We start from the raw sequence: 21,707 nt of genomic DNA, 5'->3' as shown, positions 1-21,707 counted from the left end.
ATCCGGCCCGCCCCGTCCTGCGAAGCCCCCCCCGGGCACCTGGAGGGGGGGAGCCGAGCCTGGGAACAATCCTGCTAGGAGCGGGCCGGGGGATGCTCGGCTCGCCGGAGGATCCGCAGCTGCCGGCTTTTATCCTGCTTCGCTCTGGGATTTATTTTCTTTCCCCCACTGTTTGTTTGCCTTGCGTTTTCTTAATCCCGGCTCCCTGACAGAGCCCGCTCGGGGCGCCGTGTTCACTGCCTCCCTCCCGGCCCCCCCCCCGGCTCCCCCGAGCCCTTCGCCGCCTGCCTGGGAGCCTCGTCCCGGACCGGGGGAGCCGGGGGTGACCCCGGGGGGAGCGGGGGGACGGGGACGAGGCGGCGCCGGGCTGAGGCTGGGGCTGAGATTGAAGCTGGGGCTGGGGCTGAGATCTGAGGCTTGAGGCTAAGGCTGAAGCTGAAGCTGAGGCTGAGGCTGCCCGGCCCCGGAGAGGGCGAGCACCTGCCGGAGGGCGACGGAAACTGGAAGGCAGCTCGTGTTCGGCCTCTGCTGGAGCCGGCGAGGCCGTGTTCCCGGCCGGCTCCCCCCGCTGGAGGTACAGGTGGCTGGGGTGGCTTGCGGGCGGCGAGGGGCGATGCTGAAGGAGGAGGCAGGGCCGGCTCTGCCGTGCCCTCCTGCCCTCCGTGCATGCGGTTGCGTTTTGGTGGCACGCCGGCTGTTTTGGTGTTTCGTGCGGGTGTCGCTGCTCTGTAAGGAGCAGGGGATTTCGTGCCCCGTCGCCCTGCGGGACATCCTCGTCGTGCTCGCAGTCCCCGAGAGCATTACGGGCAGGGGCAGCTCCCGGGGACTCAGGGCACATCCCCGCATTGGTCCCTTTTGACGGTACCTGGCCAAAAAAAATCACCCCAAAACCCAAAGGCAAACCAAAGCAGAAGAGGATGGGGACCTTTGGGGAGGAAAAGTCCTGCTCCAGCAGGAGCAGCCTGCGGCGTGCGGCTCCGACTTGCAGCACAGCCCGGGAGCAGCCTCAGCGTGTACCGGCCGCCGGCAGCTCTCCGGGATGAAACAAATCAATAAAAACGTAAATACCAAAAATTGCCTGCTTTTTCTGCTCCTAAAGGCTCGGGGGGCCTGCGCGGGCCGGGACGGCGGCCGGGGAAACGGGCTGCGGCCGGCGGGGGACGGGACAATCTTGAATCCCCCCAAAATATTGCGGCCACCCCGAGCTCTCGGGGTTTTACACGGGAATCTTGAACGTGCCGCTAGATCTGTAATTTCTGCTCGCTCTGGAAGTAGCTCCCTGCTGCCTTACGATTTTTTATTTTTTCTTCCCCCCCGGGGCACAAGCCTCCCGTGCCTGTGTCTTACAGAAACCTGAGCTCTCCTGTGTTTACTTCCCCAGGCAGGGCTTATGTCAGCCTTGGTTGTCGTGGATCCGTCCGCTAAATCCTCCTGACAACCTTGCTGAAATCCCTCCTCCGGGAAACTCCTAATGTTAACAGGCAACTACTATTTCCATTTTAACCAGATTAACTTTCTTTTCATTTTCTCCTTTTCTCCTTTTCTCCTTTTCTCCTTTTCTCCTTTTCTCCTTTTCTTCTTTTCTCCTTTACTCCTTTTCTCCTTTCATCCTTTCATCGTTTCCTCCTTTCTTTTTCTTTTTCTTTTTCTTTTTCTTTTTCTTTTTCTTTTTCTTTTTCTTTTTCTTTTTCTTTTTCTTTTTCTTTTTCTTTTTCTTTTTCTTTTTCTTTTTCTTTTTCTTTTTCTTTTTCTTTTTCTTTTTTTTCTTTTTCTTTTTCTTTTTCTTTTTCTTTTTCTTTTTCTTTTTCTTTTTCTTTTTCTTTTTCTTTTTCCTTTTCTTTTCTTTTTCTTTTTCATTCTTTCTCTTTTTCTTTTTTCTTTTCTTTTTTTTTTCTTTTTCTCTTTCCTTTTTTCCCCTTTTCTTTTTCTTTTCTTCTTCTTCTTTTTTTTTTTTTTTCCTTTTCCCCTTCTTCCCTCTCTTTCTCCTTGTTTCTTTTTCTGTTTCTCTTTCTTTTTCCATTTCCTTTTTCTTTCTCTTTCTTTTTCTCTCTCTCTTTTTTTCTTCTTCCTCTTTTGCTTTTTCTCCCTACCTTCTCCTCGGGGGAGGACTCCTGGGCTTTTCCGGGAGGCAGCGGGGAAGGCAGGCCCTCGGGCTTCCTGCCAGCCCCCCGCCCGGCCCGGGGCTCTCTCGGCGGCAGGTGCGTGGCACCCAAGGGGGCTCTGAGGGGCTCCTCTCCCCCGGGGTCAGCAGCAGCAGCGGCGGGGCTGGGCAGGAGCTGCGGGATCTCAGCTCCCAGGGAGACGCCGTCGCGATATGAAGCCGCGCTAGGACTGCTGCTGTGCGGGGTGAGAGCCGCGCTGCCCTTCCCATCCCGGTGCCCCGCAGCGGGGCCCTGGGGCTGCTTGCTGCGGAGGAGCCGCCCGCCCCGCCAGCAGCACGCAGCCCGCAGCTCGCTGCTCTGAGATGCCGGGCGAGAGCATCCCCCGGCCTTCCCCGGCGCTCGTACCCCGACGGTAAGAGCCGGGCTGCCCCCACTGGGAGCCCCGGACCCCAGTCCCCGGCATCTCCCCCGGCAGGCCAGGCAGCCCTACAGGACCACAGGACCGACAGCGACCCCCGGCCCCGCCGCCGTCGGGGGGACGGTGCCCTGCGACTCTCCGGCTTTTGCTTTGCTTCTTCTATTTTATTTATTTCTATTTTTTCCCCATTTTGTGCTGTTTTTCCTGTCGAGAACCGCGGTGCGTTGGCGGCTGCGGGCTCACCGCCGCGGGTGAGCCGGGGTCGCATCCTGCCCGCCGGGAGCCGCTGCGGCGCTGCTGGAGGGGGTTTGGGAAAGGAGGAAATCGGGGCACCTCTCCCTGCCTCCCCTGAGCCGCCCCCCGTCGGGGACCGCTCTTCTGGCCCCCTGCTCCCCCCAGGAAGATCTGCCCGAGGTGTCGGGGATGCCCCTTGCAGGCGGCAGCGGGGTGCTGGAGGTGCCGGAGGTGCCGGAGGCGGCAGCTCTAAAGGACATCCGAAAAATGAGCGTGGGCTCCTGACTGAGTGGCTGCTTTCACCCAGCTGCTCTCTTCCAGGGGCCCCAAGGCTCTCCCCAGCTGCTTTTCTGGATGCAAACGGCACGTAATCTTTTAGTCCTAGAGCTGTTTTTATACTTTACTATCTCAATTTTAAACAAATACTTACACCCCATTTCCTTCCCCCAGTAAGCAGCCCCTTACGGGTAACTGTTATGCTGCTTTTAATTTGCTTTCTCTTTTTAGGAAGCTTTAAGAGTAGTAAAGAAAGACAAAACAGCATTGCGATCGACAGCAAGGCTGTATTTTCTTCTTGACAGACTCGTCATTGACTTCCAGGGAATGCTGAAAAACGAGAAAAAGATTTCTCCCCCTCTTCTCTCCCCTCCCCAATCTGAATGTAACTAAAAGCTTGAGATGACTTTTAGCCATATTCATACCAAGGCGGTAGCGACAGAAGGAGCAGAGAACTGCAGAAACCCTGTGCTATAAATCCAAGGGAAATAATGCTCAAAAAAAGGTGAAGAGACCATCAGGCACATGTCTGTGCCCAACAGGCAGCATTCCAAGTGTTTTGGCATCAGGGAAGGGGATTTGGTGGGGTGTTTGGAGGTTGTAGGCCTCCAGCTGATGGGTCAGGGAAGGGGCTCAGCACGAGGGAAGTGCACTGCCCCGCATACTTCCCTTCATTTCACTTCAGTGCTGGGAGGTATAAAAATTGCATGGAGATTTGCAATTACAAACTATTATTTAGAGCCTGTTATAAGTTAAAAAAATAAATAAATAAAAAAAATAAAAAAGTATCAAGGATCAAGGAAGGGAAATACAGCGGTTATTTATAGCTCCTTCGCAGTGACATCTTTCAATGGTTCTTATTCAGTTACACCTCCACCAATCTGATCATGGTGAAGCAGTGAAGCAGACTATCAGGTTTTACGCTGTCCACTGAAAACACAGGTCCGTGTGCCCTGTGATGTGCACTTCCCTGCTGTCAGTGCCTACAGAGGTCAATGAATGCACTCTCCTGGGTCGAGTGCTTCCTCCTGGCCCCTCGTCGATATGTGCTGCATGTCTGTGCGGTCCTCCCGTTAAATGCATGAAATGCTTGAGCTGTCACTGCTTCATAGGTGACAGGGAAAGACAGGAACACCTCCTCCCGCTCAGGCAGAACCGAGCACCCAGGGCTGTGCCATCTGGTGGTAATGAGGACAGTGGAGCAGCACCCCAAGGAGGCTGGGCTGCTGGCAGGTTAAAAAGCCTACAGATGAGAGCATCACCCTTTACTCCTTGCACCTTTGCATGCTTCCTATGTGAGCTCAGGCAGTCTGAACAATTAATTCCATTAGCAAAGGGTGTAAATTAAAAGTGGCTGTGAACTGCATTGAACCTCAATTTGCATGGTCTTATTCACAACAAAAGTGGCTGCAATTTGATTTAAATTAATTCACTTTCGGAATAAAATAACATTGAATAGAATAACAGCAGTTTTAATTTTGAATGGATGTCTACATAGAATAGTTTGTGGTTTAACTAATCCATTTTAAAAATTAACTCTATTAATTTTCCTGGGCATTTCCATCTTGTTTAGCTTGCTTTTTCTCTCTGTTTTAGTCCCCTATCAGTAAAATTGAAATAGCAATCACCTGCTAACATTTTAAACTCACTGTATCGAAAACTCCGGGCAACTGCTGCATTTTACCTTATACTCAGGGTGTACATTCCTCAAAAGCCAGGTCTTGATTTTCTACACATGTGCACAATTCTTGCCTGGCAGTATATCACGGGCTCTGTACACAGCTGTGCACGGCCACACAAGACATAGAGCAGTGGGGAGTGAGGGCTTTGCTCTGCGTTTCGAACTCACCGAACATCTCCTTGGCTTTGGCTCTGTGTTTTCTTCAGACACTATGGGCCAAGATTTGAGAGCTCTCTAACTTTTGTCATCTTAATGAACGGCCTCAGTGGTGTTAATGGGAACTGGGGCACTTTCTTTATTAATGGAAATCAGGTCACTTAATTACCTAACAAAAATATACAGAGCTTAATCTCACTGTTTTCTGCACAACCTGAATTACGAGCTTTACTTTAGGGAGAGTTCTACTAAAATTGATACAGCTGTAGCAAGGATAAGATTATATATTCATAACAGACATAAAATACTTATTGTTAACATGAGCACATAAGTATAGCACTCTTACTGAAAGTCATTTCTGTCTAAACACATTTTCACAGCGGTGTGGCATAGTTTGATTAGCCCATGACACACAACTATGGAAAGGCTAGATGAACACATCCTGCACAAAAATGGGGAACTTCTATTTTTTTTTTTTAAATCAAAGCTTGGTGGCTTTTGGACTAAAGAAATTCTTTAATTCAACACCCCCCCGCCCCCTGCCCCCCGCTTTCTTCACCATTTTCCTTTCTTGAATGTTTTCACTCCAAATGGGACTTCTTTTGTGCTTTTCAGTTGCCAAAAACTGAAGAATTGTCATTACTTGAGTTTTGTTGTTGGTTGTTCTTTTAAAATAAAAACCAAGATGTTTTCCAGAGAGTTAGGAAGGAACCAATTTTCAGAGAGTGCTAAGGAAACAGCAGTGGCTTTAGCTGAGCTTTTCTTCACGAGAGAAAATTGTATATCATCTTTAGGCTTCAAATCTAGCTGTTAATAATAAAGCACATCACCTAATGTCCTAAAAATACTCCTGTATATAGAATAGGCATATAATAAAAATAAGCAACCCTAGATATTCTGGCAAGATCTGCGGTATTTTATTTCACTTCCTCAGTAACAGTAGGCATTGTTGGCACCTGGAAGTGACTGTGAAAATACAGATCCCTGTAAAGCTAGGCAAATAAAAGGACACACTAAACTTCTGCTTGTCAGTGGAAGAAGCTATGATGTCTGACAAAACAAAATTTTTAATGAAAACATTTTCTAAATTTCTGCTCTAAAACGTGTAAGAACAAAATAAATCCTCGGCTGGTAAAAATTGTCCCCCAGATAAGCAGGCATAAATCCATTAAAGAATCAGACTCTTCTACCACCAAAGAATTTGGATCAGGATCTTAGGCCAAAAAGGTAACAAAAGGTAACCTGTTTTTCCACAAACTGAAAGTTTTAAATGCTGGCACGAATGTGTGTCTGTGAAGAGAACAGCTATCTTAAGCTGCAGATAGTTCCCTCTTGTCAATCACTCACGTTGTCTGAGGGAGAGAAATTGCCGCTGCCTTGGTTGTGCTCAGCCTTGTGTCTTACAACTGCCTGCACTGAAACAAGAATTTCTGTGATTCTTAAGTTAATATTGCGTTTGATCCTGCTGAGCTTAATCAGGAAAACCTGTGTTGACCAAATGTGGCTTTTGCTTGAATAAAGAAATTGAAGAGCTTTCTGTAAGTGCTGGGCCTAATTCCAATTTTCTTCTCGCTTCTAAAATAAAAGGATACTGTCAAGGTATATTTGATTTATGGAGACAAGCATTTTTCTCTCCTTCAAAATCTTATGTTGCTTTGGTAGTATTTTAGTTTAACATCTTTCTGATTAAGTTTATTCCATATATCTTTGTTGTATATTCAGGGTTGAAAATAAACATGTAATTTATATTGCAGGAAAAGAGATAAAATTTTCTCTCTGAGTGGAAAGCTCTCTCTCTCTCACTGAAGCTCTGAGGACACATCAGACTAATTGTTGGTGACTTTAAAACTGTTCACTGTTCTTTGTGGTGCAAGAGATGAAAAAATCTGTGCAGACTGAAGGCTTTCCAAAATGCTAAATGCTTTCTTTTGCTTGGCAAGTTGTTTCCTCATGTGTTTTATTTTTGTGGCAGATGTTAACCGAGGGACACGTAAAATTCCTGTGAGAGAACACGCTGGTTTTGGTGCTCACCTGGTTGCTGGTGCTGCCTTCAAAACGTGCCGAGGCTCCATGCTGGGACCCAGAGTGTTCCTGTTTTGGGGCTCAGTGACAGGAGCCACCTCCTCCCCAGCCCCATGGCTGTGCTGGAAACGCCGCAGACAAGCACTTCCACCACACCATGAGGCCCACAGCTGGTTTTCTCCCGGTGTTGGGGGTATAATAGAAGCTCATATTCCATGTTTCTTCCACTCAGCACCCACTTTAGTTGCTGTTGCTTTGTTTTTCACCATGGAATGCATTTTTACTGAAGATTTTAGCTGCTTTTTCTGAAACACGTCAGGTCTCTGAAATTTTCTCTTTTGTCTGCTTCTTTCAGGCCATCACTCCAATGTAGAAAGCTGGCCTCACTGAGTGTCTGTAGGACCTGCTCCTTAGCTTGTTTTTCTGCTTTTGATTATCCCTTAATATTCCACTGCTCTTCGTGGGGCATGCTCCTACCTTCAGCTTTGGTCCCTTCCTTCTCCCCACATCCATCTTTGGGTCAGGCCTGAGGACATCCTGGGGGCAGCAACTGAGAACTTGCTTTCTAGTAATAATTTTTCCCCAGCTACATGTATGTTGCACTGCATCTTTACTTGGTAGCCTCTCCCTCTCCCCCTCTCCTTCTCCTATCTTTGGCCTTTACACAGCCAGTGTTGAGTTTCTCTTCTTCCTCCTTATATGTCTTTTCTCCTTAGCTTCCTCAGACATGGCTGACAGCATACGTTCTTCTAGTCTTGGTGAGAATGGCTTATAATGCAGGTGCCCTCTCTGTCCTTGTGTTTGGCTGGACAGGAATGCTGTGTCCAAATACGGCTATCATGTCTTCCTTTAAGGGCAGGGAGTAATCTGACTTTTCTGCTAAATAGACAAAACTATGTTGAGGCTTCTGTCTGGCTCCCAAAATACGTCTCCCATATCTGCCTCAGGACAGTCAGAAAGCTGAAGTTCCACCCTTCCGGTTAATAGCTCCAGCCACATCACTCCTGCTGCTACCCCCAAACACCCTGCCTTCCCCACCTCGGCCCTCCCAGCCCTCCCTCACCCCTACCTTTGCCCTTACCTCACTCTGGCCTCCCTTAGTCCTCTGGTCAGCAGAAGCCAGACCTATCTGCCCTCCCTGCCTCCCTGTTAGTTTATCTCTTGTATTACCTGCATATTGTTTCCGTGCCTAACAATAGCCACTACAAAACCCGGGTGCTCCCATGGCTATTAGGTGTGTCTGTATCCATAAGATGGTAAATTTTCCCTCAGCCTTGGAGATTCTGGTGGCCAGGACCCCCACACAGAGATACTTCATCACACATGGTTTTCCTGTGAGGTGACCCCTCAGAGCAGCAGTGCTGGGACTCGATCAGTTGTCCACCTCTGCAGGTGACTTAGGTTGACACAATCAGTGGGGACTTCTCTCTCTTGATAGGGGGCTTACAACCACCAGCTGCAGCCCCCCGTCTCTCAGGGAGGAGAGAGATGAGAAGGATGGGCTCCAGAGACCTCCCTGCCACTGGTGGGGAAGGGGAGAGCAAGCAGAGGCTTTCCTACACAGACTTCACAGTCTTCACTACACAGACACAGAGTTTCCTACACAGACTGTGCTGAGGAGCTTGGCTGGAGACCTTCCTGCTCTGAGGCAGCCTGGTGGTAGTGAGGACAAAGGAAGATCTTGCTGGTATTCACTGTGGAGATGGGATTGTCACTCGCAGCCAGTGTTGTGCCTACCTGAAGTAAGTTAGTACCCATGTGATGGGCACAAACCACTTGGATGCCATGCTTCCAAAGCCAGGTCCCCAGCAGTGCTCAGGTCCATCTACTGTGCTGCTTTTGCTATGGTTTCAAAAATGCCAGAGCTCTCATGCTCCGTGACTCCACAGACTCACCTGGAGTAGCCCACCTGGAGCCCTTTTGTTATTAACAGACCAGTACTTCAATTGTTCCATACAGCAGAATGTAAAATAACATAAAATAATATGTGTTTAGACTTTCAGCACCACTCTTCCAAATAGGGTCTCTCCAGGAATCTTAACTTTCTGCGAGTTTAAATGATCTCAGATAAAATCACAGCTATAAAGAGAAAAACAGCTAACAAACTGGATGCAATGAGGAAATGTTAGCAATGTGTTATGGTCTAACGAGAAGTTCCTGAATGAACTGGTGTTTGGGCCATTGATTTCTTCTGCATTGATCTTAAATGGTGTACTGGGTCTGGCTGGAATGTTAACTTTCCCGGCAGCAGCCCATTCAGTGCCGTACTCTGTACTTGTAGCTGGAACAGCAGTGTTATCACACCAGTGTTGTGTCTACTGCTGAGCAGCAGTGGCACAGCATTGGGCCTTTCTCTAACCCTCTTAGGGGGTGGGCAAAAAGTGAGGAGAGAAACATCACTAGAGCAGCTGACCTAAACCAATCAAAGGGATATTCCATACCATGTGGTGTCACACTCAGCAATAAAAGGTGGAAACAGGAAGAAGAGGGGAGGGGTGGGCTCTCGTTGAGAAGACGTCGGTCCTCCTCTCGAACACCGGCTGCGTGCGTTGAGGCCTTGCTTCAAGGACGTGGTCAATCATCGCTCATTTGTGGGAAGTAGAGAGTAATTTCTTTCCTCTGCACTTCCATATAGCTTTCATTTATTTTGTTTGTTTGTTTTCCTCCCTTTTTCCCCTTTCCCTTTTATTTTCCCCTTAGTTAAATTGTTTAGTTCATGGTAGTCTTTATTTAATTATTATAATTATTTCCCTTTAATTAAATTATCCTTATCTCAACCCGTGAGTTGTTCTTTGCTTTACTTCTCCCCCTCCTTATCTAAAGGAGGGGGAGTGAGAGAGCGGTTGTGGGGTTTAGCTGCCCAGCACGGTAAAACCACCACAAATGGCAAGTAAGCAGACTACTGTAGAGATGCTAAAGAGAGCATATAAGATTATTTATAATTTATAAGCCTTTGCAGTAGCAGTGAGGACATGGACAAGACAGAAAGGAACCTGGAAAGCTCAGGTTAAACTGTGAGACAATACAGAACTGTACCTGGTGAAACAGACAGAGGTAAAAAGTGAGACATGAGAAGTGGGAGGCACATTCTGGCAGTCAGAGGGCCATGGAATATTACTCACGTGGCAAACATATAAAGTGGCTGGTGCAGCTCAGTGGGTCAAATGGCTGTGCACCTTGGGGCAGGCCTGTGCAGATACCAGGGGAATAAATCCTCGTGGTGCATCCACTCAATGTCACATCAAAAAGAAAGAGAACAGTGCAGATTACCTTCTATTGTGTTTCATATTGTTCTCTCCTCCTCTTTAAAGTCACAGTTTTTTGTTTCAAAATATTCCTTGTTTCAGGGATCAGATTCAAAATGGGAAACATTTTGAGAGGGGAACTCTGTGTAGAGAGTGGAGTTTCATTGCTGTGAGCAGTGGCCGTGCAAAGAGGACAAGTCCACACATCGTTTTGTTAACTGCTTCTTGTTTTTTCCCTGTGGACATAGAGAGCATTTCCTTTCACATGTGTTCATGTAGATTCAGTCTGTTTGGTGGGTGGAGAATTTAAACTCCTGGGTGGAGAATTTAAGCCCTTCAAAATCAATGGAAGGACCTGTTAATTTTTAGTGTAGTCAGTTTTGCAGTTTCGGGTTGGCTGAACTTCTGATGTTTTGCTGGGGTTTCATGGTTACTGGCAAAGTGACCAAGGAAGTATTTCACAGAGTCATCTAAGGAAGAAAAGAAAACATCCTAACAGAACACATTCCAGCAGATGACTAACTTTTAAAAATACGTTTTGATATTTCTGCATATTGGTCTACATTGTACACAAAATCATAACAGAAAACATACCACTGACATCTCTTTTCGTAAATCATTAAATATATTGTCCAGTAAAGAGATGTTCAGATATCTTTTGTAAGAGCCATTATAACCCTAAGAGCACAAGGAGTGATAAACACTTGTTATCAAAAAATGGTGTAACTGTTCTGATGTTACTTTATAGTTCAGGAAGTCAGATTAGTCCCTGCAATGCCTTATCCACATTTTAGTAACAGGATTCTTTTCATTGACTTCTGTATAAGTACGCCTGCATAGCCTAGTTATTAATATTTCCATTTACCATTAATTAATTAAATTCATAACTAGTGTTTAAAATCTGCATCTTTTTAATATACAATAGGCCAGTTTTTGAGTATGGCAGAAATTTATGTTGAAAAATTTTGCTTGTATTTTTTTTTTAACAGTTTGACCACACTTCTTAGGCTTCAAATACTCAGACTTAGTGGCTCCCACATAAAAAAAGTATAAATTTGTTCAAATGGCAAAGCTGCAAAACTGCAGTTCAAAGGGTGAAACTTTTGCAAAGTGATTCAGTAATAATAAATGTAAATTTTGCAATGACCACTTGGTGTCATCTAGTCAGAGCTAGTTAGCTAGCTTCTTGTTCTAGGCTTGGTTTTAGTGCTAGGATACTCAAATTTAATCTTGATTAACAGAGACCTTGGAGACCATTAGCTCTCGTTGTCTCAATGTGAGCTCCTCAGAGGCAGCACTGGAGAGACGTTGGAAGACCACCAACCTTAACAACTGCAATCTGTTATAGAATAGCTGCTTTGGGGCAGACGTAAGCATGCATGAGTCTTGAGATTTTTTGCCCTGATTGTGAAGTTATTTTGCTGCCAGTACTGCTGGAGGGCAGAAAGCATCCTTCTATCCGAGATCAAATGCAAGGGCCCAGTAGGTGGTAGACAGCACTACTAGGTGGCACAGCAGGAGCCCTCAGGAGCTCCTGTGCAAATCCAGCATCAGCTTGGGGCAGCTCTTCACTCATCCAGCAGCATGAGCCTGCGACCTCTTTGCCAGTCTGCCAGCGAGAGGAAAACAGCCCTTGAATGAGACAAACAACGCCAGGTCTCCTGGGGGGAAGCACATTTTTCAAGAATTCCTTGTGAGGTGAAACACTTGGAATATTTTTTCCTTTGTAAAGGGCCTCCTCTGTTCTGCTCTCCAGTTGGGCGACCCTGCAGTGAGTTACACCCAGCAAATGGATAATTGCTTGGAACTTGGAACCAAGGCTTGGAAAATCTTTTTGTGTTTAAATCTGTACCTAATCAAACATCTAATCACTCTGTGAGGAACGAGAGTGTAGAGCAGAGAGGGGGGAATATTTCACATCAGTAGAAATGAAAGACAAGGTTTTGATTTGATTGCTTTGTTGCCATTTTTGTTCAGTTTGCCAGGAGGATGGTGTAGAGAGAGGATACTTTTGAAAGGGTGTTAGTTATTTCATACATCAGAGTTTGCAGTGTTTTAAATATTTATGGTGATTACCTTTGTTGCTCATAGACTAAGGAATCCAATTGTGTCTGGTGCTGCTTACCACAAAGTATAGCGTTGGGAGTATAATGGAACTGCAAAAAACAAACAAAAAAAAAAAACAAAAAAAAACACAGAGGTAGAATTAAGTGTAATTAGTAAAATGCAACAAATAAGGAGTTGGTTACTTACTGAAAAGAAAATAGTTGTACCTTGTCAGTACAGTGATGATCCAGTTATTCAAAGATCAGAGTATTGCAGATTGATGTTGACAAACTGGAGGCAATTCACATAAAATAACTCAGACCGCTGTTGGACTTTAAGGACTGGTTTATGGGAAAGATTAAAACAGCTAGATAAAGCCTGTCTGTCTAGGTGCTTGCATAACAGTAATGAATGTGATATATTGTGCTGCGTGGTGAAAGACTCAGTGGAAGCTGAGGGGATCCAGTAACCACTTACAAAGTTGTAGGCTGCAAGCATGAAGAAAGGAAAAAAGTGGGTAAGGATTGCTGAAGGAGCACAAGTGCTAAGATGAAAAGGAGGAAAGCTCATGCCAAACACTAGGAAATATTACCTCCTGTGAGAACTGTTAGGCTGTGGTCAGAAGTTATACAAAACCCCTCAGTTGAGTCATTTAAACTGAATTGTAAAAAACACTCTAGAAAATATGCTGTATTGGCACAGGATGAGCCTAGATCGGGAACAACCAGCCTACTCCCTGGTTTCCTTTTTCCCAAGGGCCCTTTACTGCTAGTATGGTAGATATTAATTGACTTAGCAAAGAGCAGAACAGGGATGGCTAGAGGCAAAGAGGGAAAATTCAGTACATGGGTGTTTTGCATCGTGAGAGCTCAGCATGGCTGCTCTTATGCAGCTTCAGTAGCCCCACGGACATGGTACGTGGCACTGGCAGGCAGAAGCCAAACAGGCTTCGTTCTGCAACCAGCTATCATATCAGCTCACATGTTATCTGCCCTGTATCACTGATCAAAGCCTAGAAGACATAATGAAGCAAGCCAGGGGGTCTGCCACAGCCACTCCTGTTGCACTCCTGTTCATGACTGGTCGTGTCTGTAGAAGGGGAGAAAGAGGCAGGAAACTTGCAAAGACATGGCCCGTCGCTGTGCTGGTGTGTTTTCACCTCTCTCACTCCTACCACCACAGGTTTCCCATGTTTTTAGTTAAGAAGAAAAATGGTTGAGCCAGTCACTCTGAACACTTTATGTTTTCTTCCTTTCTTGTGTTGATAAGGCAGGAGTTACAGGCATTTGGGCAGAATCTCTACACCAGATGGAAAAAAGTCTGGAAAAAAAGAAGCATTGCTCTCCTGGGAACCTCAGGAGAAAGCTGCAAAGTGAAAAAAAAAATGTTCTCTGCTACATGGAAATGCTGGGTCTACTTACTTCTGCTGAGGTCTATGAAGGCCTGGTGATACCTCCATTGTGCACACCCAGCTGCCAAGTTTTTGTCTCTGTGAGACTTCTTCCTTTGGCTTTATCCCATAATGGTCATTGCTGTATTCATCTGGTCAAGTAAACTTAAGAAACAGTTTCTAGCATATATGCTGTCTTTATTGTGAGAGACTGTTTGTGATGTTATTAATCCTGAATCCATATTTGTTGGAGAGTCTTATTTTTTCATTTCATTCACAAAGGCCACATCAGAGTACGTTGTGAAGGGGGTGAGCAGGAGTACTCCTTTCCTTACAGCATGTACTGCTCCATCACAGTGAAATGACCCCAAAGACACAAAGAAATAATTCTTTAAGCACTTTGTGGACTCAAATGTGTTTTATATTCACTGTACTCATTTGAGCTGCAGAAATGTTTTATCTGATGAAAAACATTATTTGTTTTATTCAGATGGGCTAAGCCTGGTCGGAGGTGAAGGGTAAAGAGACTGGAGTTGCAGTAAAGAAAAGGGGGAGAAGGAAATGGTAAATCTGTGGCAGAGTTGGAGGAGAGTCCTGCCTGCTGCTCATGCTAGAGGGTGCATGCCTGGTGAAAGGAAGGAAGATCTCACTAGCAGGAGATGGTCAAGCAAGGCCAAGCAGCAAGACCAGCTTCTCAGGCTTGTGCCACCAGCAGAGCAGAGCAGAAGGCTGCTGTCCTCAGCAGGCTGTGGCCCTCCTTGGCTGCCTGTTCCCAGTCCCAGCCCTGTGCTAAGCCAGACCTTTGAAAAACAGCCAGACTTACCTCTTTCTCTCAAAATCTACCTAGAAGTACAGTGCTTGTTTCTTCTATGCCTAAAAGATTGAATGGATATGAACAACTTCTGTTGAAGTCGTGGCATTTTGGGATGGCCATAGGAAATAAATGCATGGACCTGCTGTTCCTCAACATTATGCTTTTTGCATGGACAGTACCGTGAACAAGACCTGCTGCCAGTCTCCTGACAGCCTGGCATAGAGGAGGAAAGATTTGTGGACTAATAACATACAGCCTTGTACCTAACCAGCACAGCTACCCTTCTTCAAGTATTTAGAGAAAGGCACTAACAATTTTTATTTACAATACTTAATACTTCTTAAGTACCTAGATACTTGGGTATTCTGACCTAGGGATGTCTTTTCCTGGGATGTATTACAGCAGGGGATGCCAGACAGCTGCAGACTTTTTGCTCATACAGGTGTGTGGGTTGTGAGATGGCAGGATGCTCTTCACACAATGTCCTGTGACAGAGCCTTTGGTCTCCGTACCTGAAGCATGTTAAATTTTGGCTGAATTGCAAAGGATCATCCTTTCTCTTTGACAGACTTACAGGCTGGGTAGCAAAAGTGGACTGGGCTACTTTTAAAACATAATGGGGTCTTACTTGATAAAGTATTTGTAGCAGAATAATATACGTGTCCTTTTCTGGGAGAGAAATAGAGTAAAAACTCCAGTGAAAAACTACAAGTTGTTGTTTTCAACACTCTCCTCCTGGTCTCCTGCTGTTGAGTGACTGCAAAATTCAAAGCGATTATTTTGGTAGTTCCAAAAATCTGTCATACAGATCTGAGTTTTTTTCCTTGTATTTGTCAATGTGTGACTAAGCACAAGTATTACAGGAAACATGGAAATATTTGGGCTTTAAAGAATGGCTGTGGAAAAAGACCTCCTACTGATTAACAACTGCTGTTTAATAAAATAATTTTCGGATGTCCAAATTGCTGATTGTTCCAGTGAGGGTAATGTTCTGACCAGAAGGGATCCCACCAGTCCCATGTCATCAGCCTGGGCACTTTGAGAAGACTCTTTTCTGCATCCATTTCCTGCTTTGAAACAATGAAGAATGAGAGATGCCCATCTTTACTCCCTATGGTGCAGAGATGAGTTTAGCACAGTCTCTCTAGGGTGGTATCAAAACCTGGGGAGAATGAGGTAAAATAGGGTCACTGGAGTGCAAGGAAGTGTCTTTGCTTGGAAGATGCAACCCTTTGCTTGATTTGGAAGGCCCAGCTAGAGGGGAAAACCAGATGTCTCACTTGCTGAAACATTGAGGATCATTGTGGGTGCACTAGAAACTAATCAGGAGGAATTTTGCTCTTCTGAAGTTCTTGCTCCATGGCAGGACCCTGGCCCAGGTGGCTGCTTGGAGTCTGCTCTCATGATTCCTTCAGCAGGGCTTGCACATGGGCTGCCCATCGCACACCAAAGCCCTGGCACGTGGGCTGCTTTTGTTATAACATCGCACTGTGCCAATTCAAATGCTCACACACAAACACTCTTGTGTTTTGTGCCTTTTCCCACTGTGCTGTGGGCTTGGCTCTTGTAAGGCACTTGCAGAGTGCTGCTGGATGGTTTTCTGCAGGTGATGTACACAATGCTACAGCCCAACTCCAGCTTGAACACATTCATGGCTGGTCCCACATGCTCCTAGTAACGCATGCTCACTCTTTCAGTTTCTTGTTGGGCATAATACACAGCTTCAGCTCCATGCAGTTGAGCATTCTTAGTCCACATGTGGCTGCAGACAGCAAACTGATGAGACTGCTACTTTTTTTATTTTTATTTTTACAGGCAGCCAGCAGATGCCAGGAAGGGTTGCTTATTGACATTAATCACTACCCTGTTGATAGCCCTGGGCAGGCTGCTCTAATTGACCAGAACTGAGTCCAGTAATCATATCATGGAAAATATACATCACATTTATTTCAGTAGCACATCTGAATTACAGTAATATGAGTTCATGGCAAAATTCTTGGTGACTACATCAGAAGCAGGAGTAGAGCCTTTGTCCACACAGATGTAACTGAGCTGTTAAGCACAGTCTTCTGTGCTTAGGCAGGACACTGAAGCTGTGTCAAAAAGCCAAAAAGTTATCCTCCAAGATCCTGCAGCCCAAACCCTATTCAGACAAACAAAGAGAAGTCTGTGTATGATGTTTGTAGGATTGTGTTTTCCATTGTTTTCTTAGAGCATTATCCTTCAATAGAAGGGTCTGCCGTGGTCCCTTCAAAGAAACAAAACACTTTTATAAGAATGTGTAAAAGAGACCTTCCAAAAACACAATTGCAGAAACATCTTCTTTTGCACAATCATCTACAGAAAATAGTTAAAAAAAATAACAGCAAATCCCACAGCTGAGACAGTAAAGTGACAAGAAAAAATACATCTGAGATTTAGTTTGATCACTTTATGCCTGAGAAACAGAATGAGGAGTTAATCATTGAACAATATTTGTATCACATTGACTAATGTGTTAATGAATTCAATTTTCGTTAATAGCATCAACATGTTAGATTTTACATTGAAAAGAAATGAGGATGAATAGCTGGCCAAAATAGTCAATTGAACCTCTTCTTTCCATGGTGAACATAAAATCTATGACCTTTGCTCAACAAAATGGTTGAGAGATGAGGCTTGGGACTATGTTAACTTAACATTAACAGCAGAGTCCAGAAGAAACAGAAAAAAATTGTTGTCAGATCTTGACTTCAGATATTCCTTTGGACTTTTTCTCAGCCCCTTTCCTGAAGCATACAGCATAAGAGCTAGATATTACCTACAATTAACTTAAAATGTGGGTAAAGATGCTGATTTGCACTCCTTACCCCTTGAGCTCCATGAGTGTGACTATACTATATCTGTTTCACTTTGTACATTAGCTATATATAGATGTAGTTGTTGTACTGGTTCACTGATGTTAAAACTCCAAATGGCCAAAATGTCACTTTTTGAACAGTACCTTATAAGCCAGTAGCACTGTATACAATATGCCAAATTTAATACACGTATAAGTCTTGTTCAATCTCTTTATGTAAAAATGAGACCTGATTGTATACAGGAAAAGTAAAAGATAAAAGTCTTACAGTGGGAGTTGCACAACTGTTTCACACATTGATTTAGTTCATTACTATAGGTTTGTAAAACAATGTTGATATATTTCTAGGTAACACCCACCCCTTTAAACTATGCTTTTTCTGAGAAAGGAGATGGGATACACAGGAATACAAATGCAGTAAGACATATGCAAATGTACTGAAAAGCAAATGACCTTTAATTAAATCATTACCTTCCTTCTTGCAGGAGAGGTGTGTCATCAAGAGAATTGTGCAAGGGTTTTAAAGAGAAAACTGATGAAGTGAGGACATAGATGAGGTAGAACAGAACAGTCTGTCAATACCTGTCCAGGAGGGTGTTCAAAGGGAGGTAGAGCTGAGGTAGAGAACACAATGGGTTTACATTCCTTTATATTGCAGAGCCTTTGCAAGACATTTTTAAAACATAGCTTACTTAATAAGGAAGACAGCCTCTTCATAGAGATGAAAGAACATTTAGGGATGTTGGTGTACATAGCTGCCTTACCTTCAGGAAAAGTTCCACTTTTGCAGGTCTTTAAAATTCTCCATTCATGTTTTCGTCTTTCTTTTAAAGCATCATGGAAATGCATAATATTAAAAATAAATGAAAACCCAGGATGTAAACTTTTTATTTCTGTTCTCCAATAGAAATATTGCAGCCTACAAGACAGTCCAACTCTCAAAAGCTACAAACTTAAGTTGACTGCTGCCTCTTATCCAGGCACATACTACTTCAATTTTGGAAATCGTACATGTTTTAATGTTGAATCTCAGTTTACAAGCCTTATTATTAGTAGCCAGAGAAAAATTGTAATGACATTTTCAATTATTCTCTAACTTGATCCGCATGGGATCTCCTTAGAAAAATTTGCTGTGCGTAGATTAGGTAAATCCTTGCGTGGTTTGTTGTCTTGAGACCTCTGAGGCCAGGTTGAAAGTGTTGGGGGATCATGTGATTTTCTTGTTGCAAACAGCACACTTTTGATAATGAAATCAGGAACACAATACAGCTGGAATCTACTCTACCATGATTTTATTCACAACACTTTTCTCTGTATAGACCTGCTCTTTACAGAACTGGTGAAAAAGTCCACAGTCCTGCTGCCTTCCCTGCATCCACCTTCTAGAAAATGATGTCAGGTCAGTAAGTTATGTCTCAAGAGGAAAAATTAAAAGACTGAAGCTATTGAGATTGAATTTCATTTTGTTGTAATTCCAGAAAGGGTTGAGTTACTTTAATGATGCTTTTGCGGCTGAATTTTCCCTGCCAGAGTTGCAAGGGCAACACGCGAAGGACTTCCTGGTAATGAAATGCTCACCTAAGTGGCTGGGCTTCCAGATTTTCCTCTGTTAGTATTCAATAAACCTGCAGACTGGTTAAAACTTAGCTAGGAAAAAATGAAGACCTGAGAGAATGTATACTCTGATGCTACTTCATGGAAGAGAAATCTTTTTCTACCCTGGTGAACTCTTGAAGGTGAACAAAGAGGGAGACATGTCTAGAAATGCACAAAGAAGCTGGGTTAATTAAGAGAGCTCCCACTGCCCCCCTTCATGAAAGCTGTTATGCTTTTGAAACCCTAGAGATGGTTTCACTGTGAATTCGTGAGGTTAGGAATACAGCTGGGATGCTGAGACTGTGGGCTGGGTGGTATGTATAGAATGTGTTTGATCAGTTTCCCCAGTTGTATTAGAAAGAGATGGCATAAAAGAAATGGGGTGGAAATAAGCAGAAAGGATGAGCAGCTCCCTCTGGGATAAGTCTCAACTAATTCAGATTGCGGGAAATCATTATTTATATTGAATGTATTTTTTCCTGGAGATTTCAGTTGAGGAGATTTTTTTTTCCCTAATCTGTATCAATGTCACAGAAAACATTTTTGAGCCTTCAGAAGCAAGCGGCTCAAACTTTGCAGTTCATTTCTCCAGATGTAAGCATGGCGTGCTACGGCTCAGCTTTCTGTATATTGACATGCAAATAACGTGCTGATCACATCTCATCCACATTATTTTACACTATTAATATTAGTCAGTCTTTACTAATTTTTGGCATTAAAAATACTTTTCTTGCCTGAAACATAGCTACAGAGGTGCTTGAACACTGCTGTCTCTGGTCTAAATACATGTACATGTATATGTAATCATGGCATGTTGGACAAACAGAACATGGGTAATGGAGTGTTGCCCTTTACAAGTCATTGGAAGTGAATTATGAATCTTCACTGCACCTTGTTAATTCCACCAAAATTTAGATTGCTTTGGAGATCACAACACATTGGTAAAAAGGAGATAATTATGGCACTCAGTCTTTCAAGTCATATTTGGAGGCAAAAGCTCCTTCAATTCTCTGTGAGAAGAGTATGAACATGTACTTTACACTGCCCTGAAATGCATCAGAATAGCTGTGTCTCCTCTTCCCTGGTGAGCCGGGCTCTGAGCATCTGAGTCTAGCACCAGCAAGGAGGGATTTCCTTTCTTGACAGGACCATGGATAAACTTGGCAGAAAGTAAAGAGCGTTCATAATAACAGATGTTGTAATGTTTTGCTGTGTTTACAAGACCCCCGTGTGCTCTGTGTATCATTTGAAATTATATTGAAATGATTGATTCTCATTTAATTAATGTAAGATTAAATGTTTGCAGAGCAGCTCAAAGCTTTGTAAAGTTGCAGATAAAGAGCTGTCTGTCTGAGAAACTCTGTGATTGGACCTCACCCCAACCATTAAAAACTGGTTCTCATTTAAATGAGAAACTATGATTTTGCCTTGCAAGCCACTACTCAGTTATCTTTCTTTCCTATATAAATAGGAAAGAAAATAAGCTGCACTGGGAAAGCAGTACCAATTAAGGAACAGTAAGGCATCAGAATTAAAAGGAAAATAATTTTAAAGTTTGTTTGAAAACTATAGGCAACCATTTACAAGCACCTGACCTTTTTTCAATGTCTCTTCCCTTTGGCTTGTATTCAGCAAGCTACTTCAGCCTATGGCTTGCTTTAAGCAGGCAGCAGATTAAATTTGTTGTCAATAAGGGGTAAGCACAGTTACACATTAGTTCAGCTCAGAATAATAAACATTTTCTTGTATTAGTGCTATGCATAACTTAATCTTTAACATCATGAAAACTGCAACAGGAGCAAAGGACTGAGGTTGGAATAAGGTTCAACAAGTCCAAGTGCAAGGTGCTGCACCAGGATTGGGGCAATCCTGGACATGAGCACAGACTGGGAAGCAAACTGCAGCCCTGCAGAGAAGGACCTGTGGGTTCTGGTGGGTGAAAAGCTTGACATGAGCCAATAGTGCATGCTTGCAGCCCAGAAGGCCAACTGCATCCTGGGCTGCATCAACAGAGGAGTGGCCAACATGACGAGGGAGGTGATTGTGCCTCTCTGCTCTGCCCTTGTGAGGCCCCACTTGGAGTACTGCATCCAGGTCTGGGGCCCCCAGCACAAGAAGGATGTGGGGCTGTTAGAGCAGGTCCAGAGGAGGGCCACGAGGATATCTTCTTTCTTCTCCTCTGAAGAAAGGCTGAGAGAGCTGGGGATGTTCGGCTTGAAGAAGAGAAGGCTCTGGGGTCTTATTGCAGCTTTTCAGTACCTGAAGGATGTTTATAAAAAAGATGGAGAGAATTTTTTTGCTCAGGCAGATAATGACAGGACAAGGGTGAATGGCTTTAAACTAAAAGAGGTGAGATTTAGATTAGTGGTTAGGAGGAAATTCTTCACTCAGAGGGTGGTGAGGCCCTGGCATAGGTTGCCCAGAGAAGCTGTGGATGCCCCATCCCTGGAGGTGTCCAAGGTCAGGCTGGATGGGGCTTTGGGCAACCTGATCTGCTGGGAGGTGTCCCTGCCCATGGCAGGGGTTTGGAACTGGATGGTCGCTAAGGTCCCTTCCAACCCAAACCATTCCGTGATTCTAAGAGCCTATGACTGGGAGTCTTGCACAAGGCTCTCAAGGAGAGTTTCCCCATGTACACCGTACATGAAGGGCACTTTTGTTCAGAAGCAGCTGTGGATCCATACATATCTGATGATTCATCGAATAATTTCTGGTGATCCTGGAAACCTGAGTTTCCTGGTGCAGCAGCAGGAGCACTCACACATTTAACAAAAGAAATGGACTAATTTTGCTTGTTATTCCCCTGGGGAACATCAGGTTCTCCCTCCCAGTGTCAAGGAGGGGACTAGCGGTCAACGTCTGAAACCCCTGAAAGTACATTCCTTCCT

The sequence above is a fragment of the Aythya ferina genome (genome assembly GCF_964211825.1).
Source record: "Aythya ferina genome assembly, chromosome: 3".
Classification (NCBI taxonomy): Eukaryota; Metazoa; Chordata; class Aves; order Anseriformes; family Anatidae; genus Aythya; species Aythya ferina.
This window is presented reverse-complemented; position numbering follows the sequence as displayed.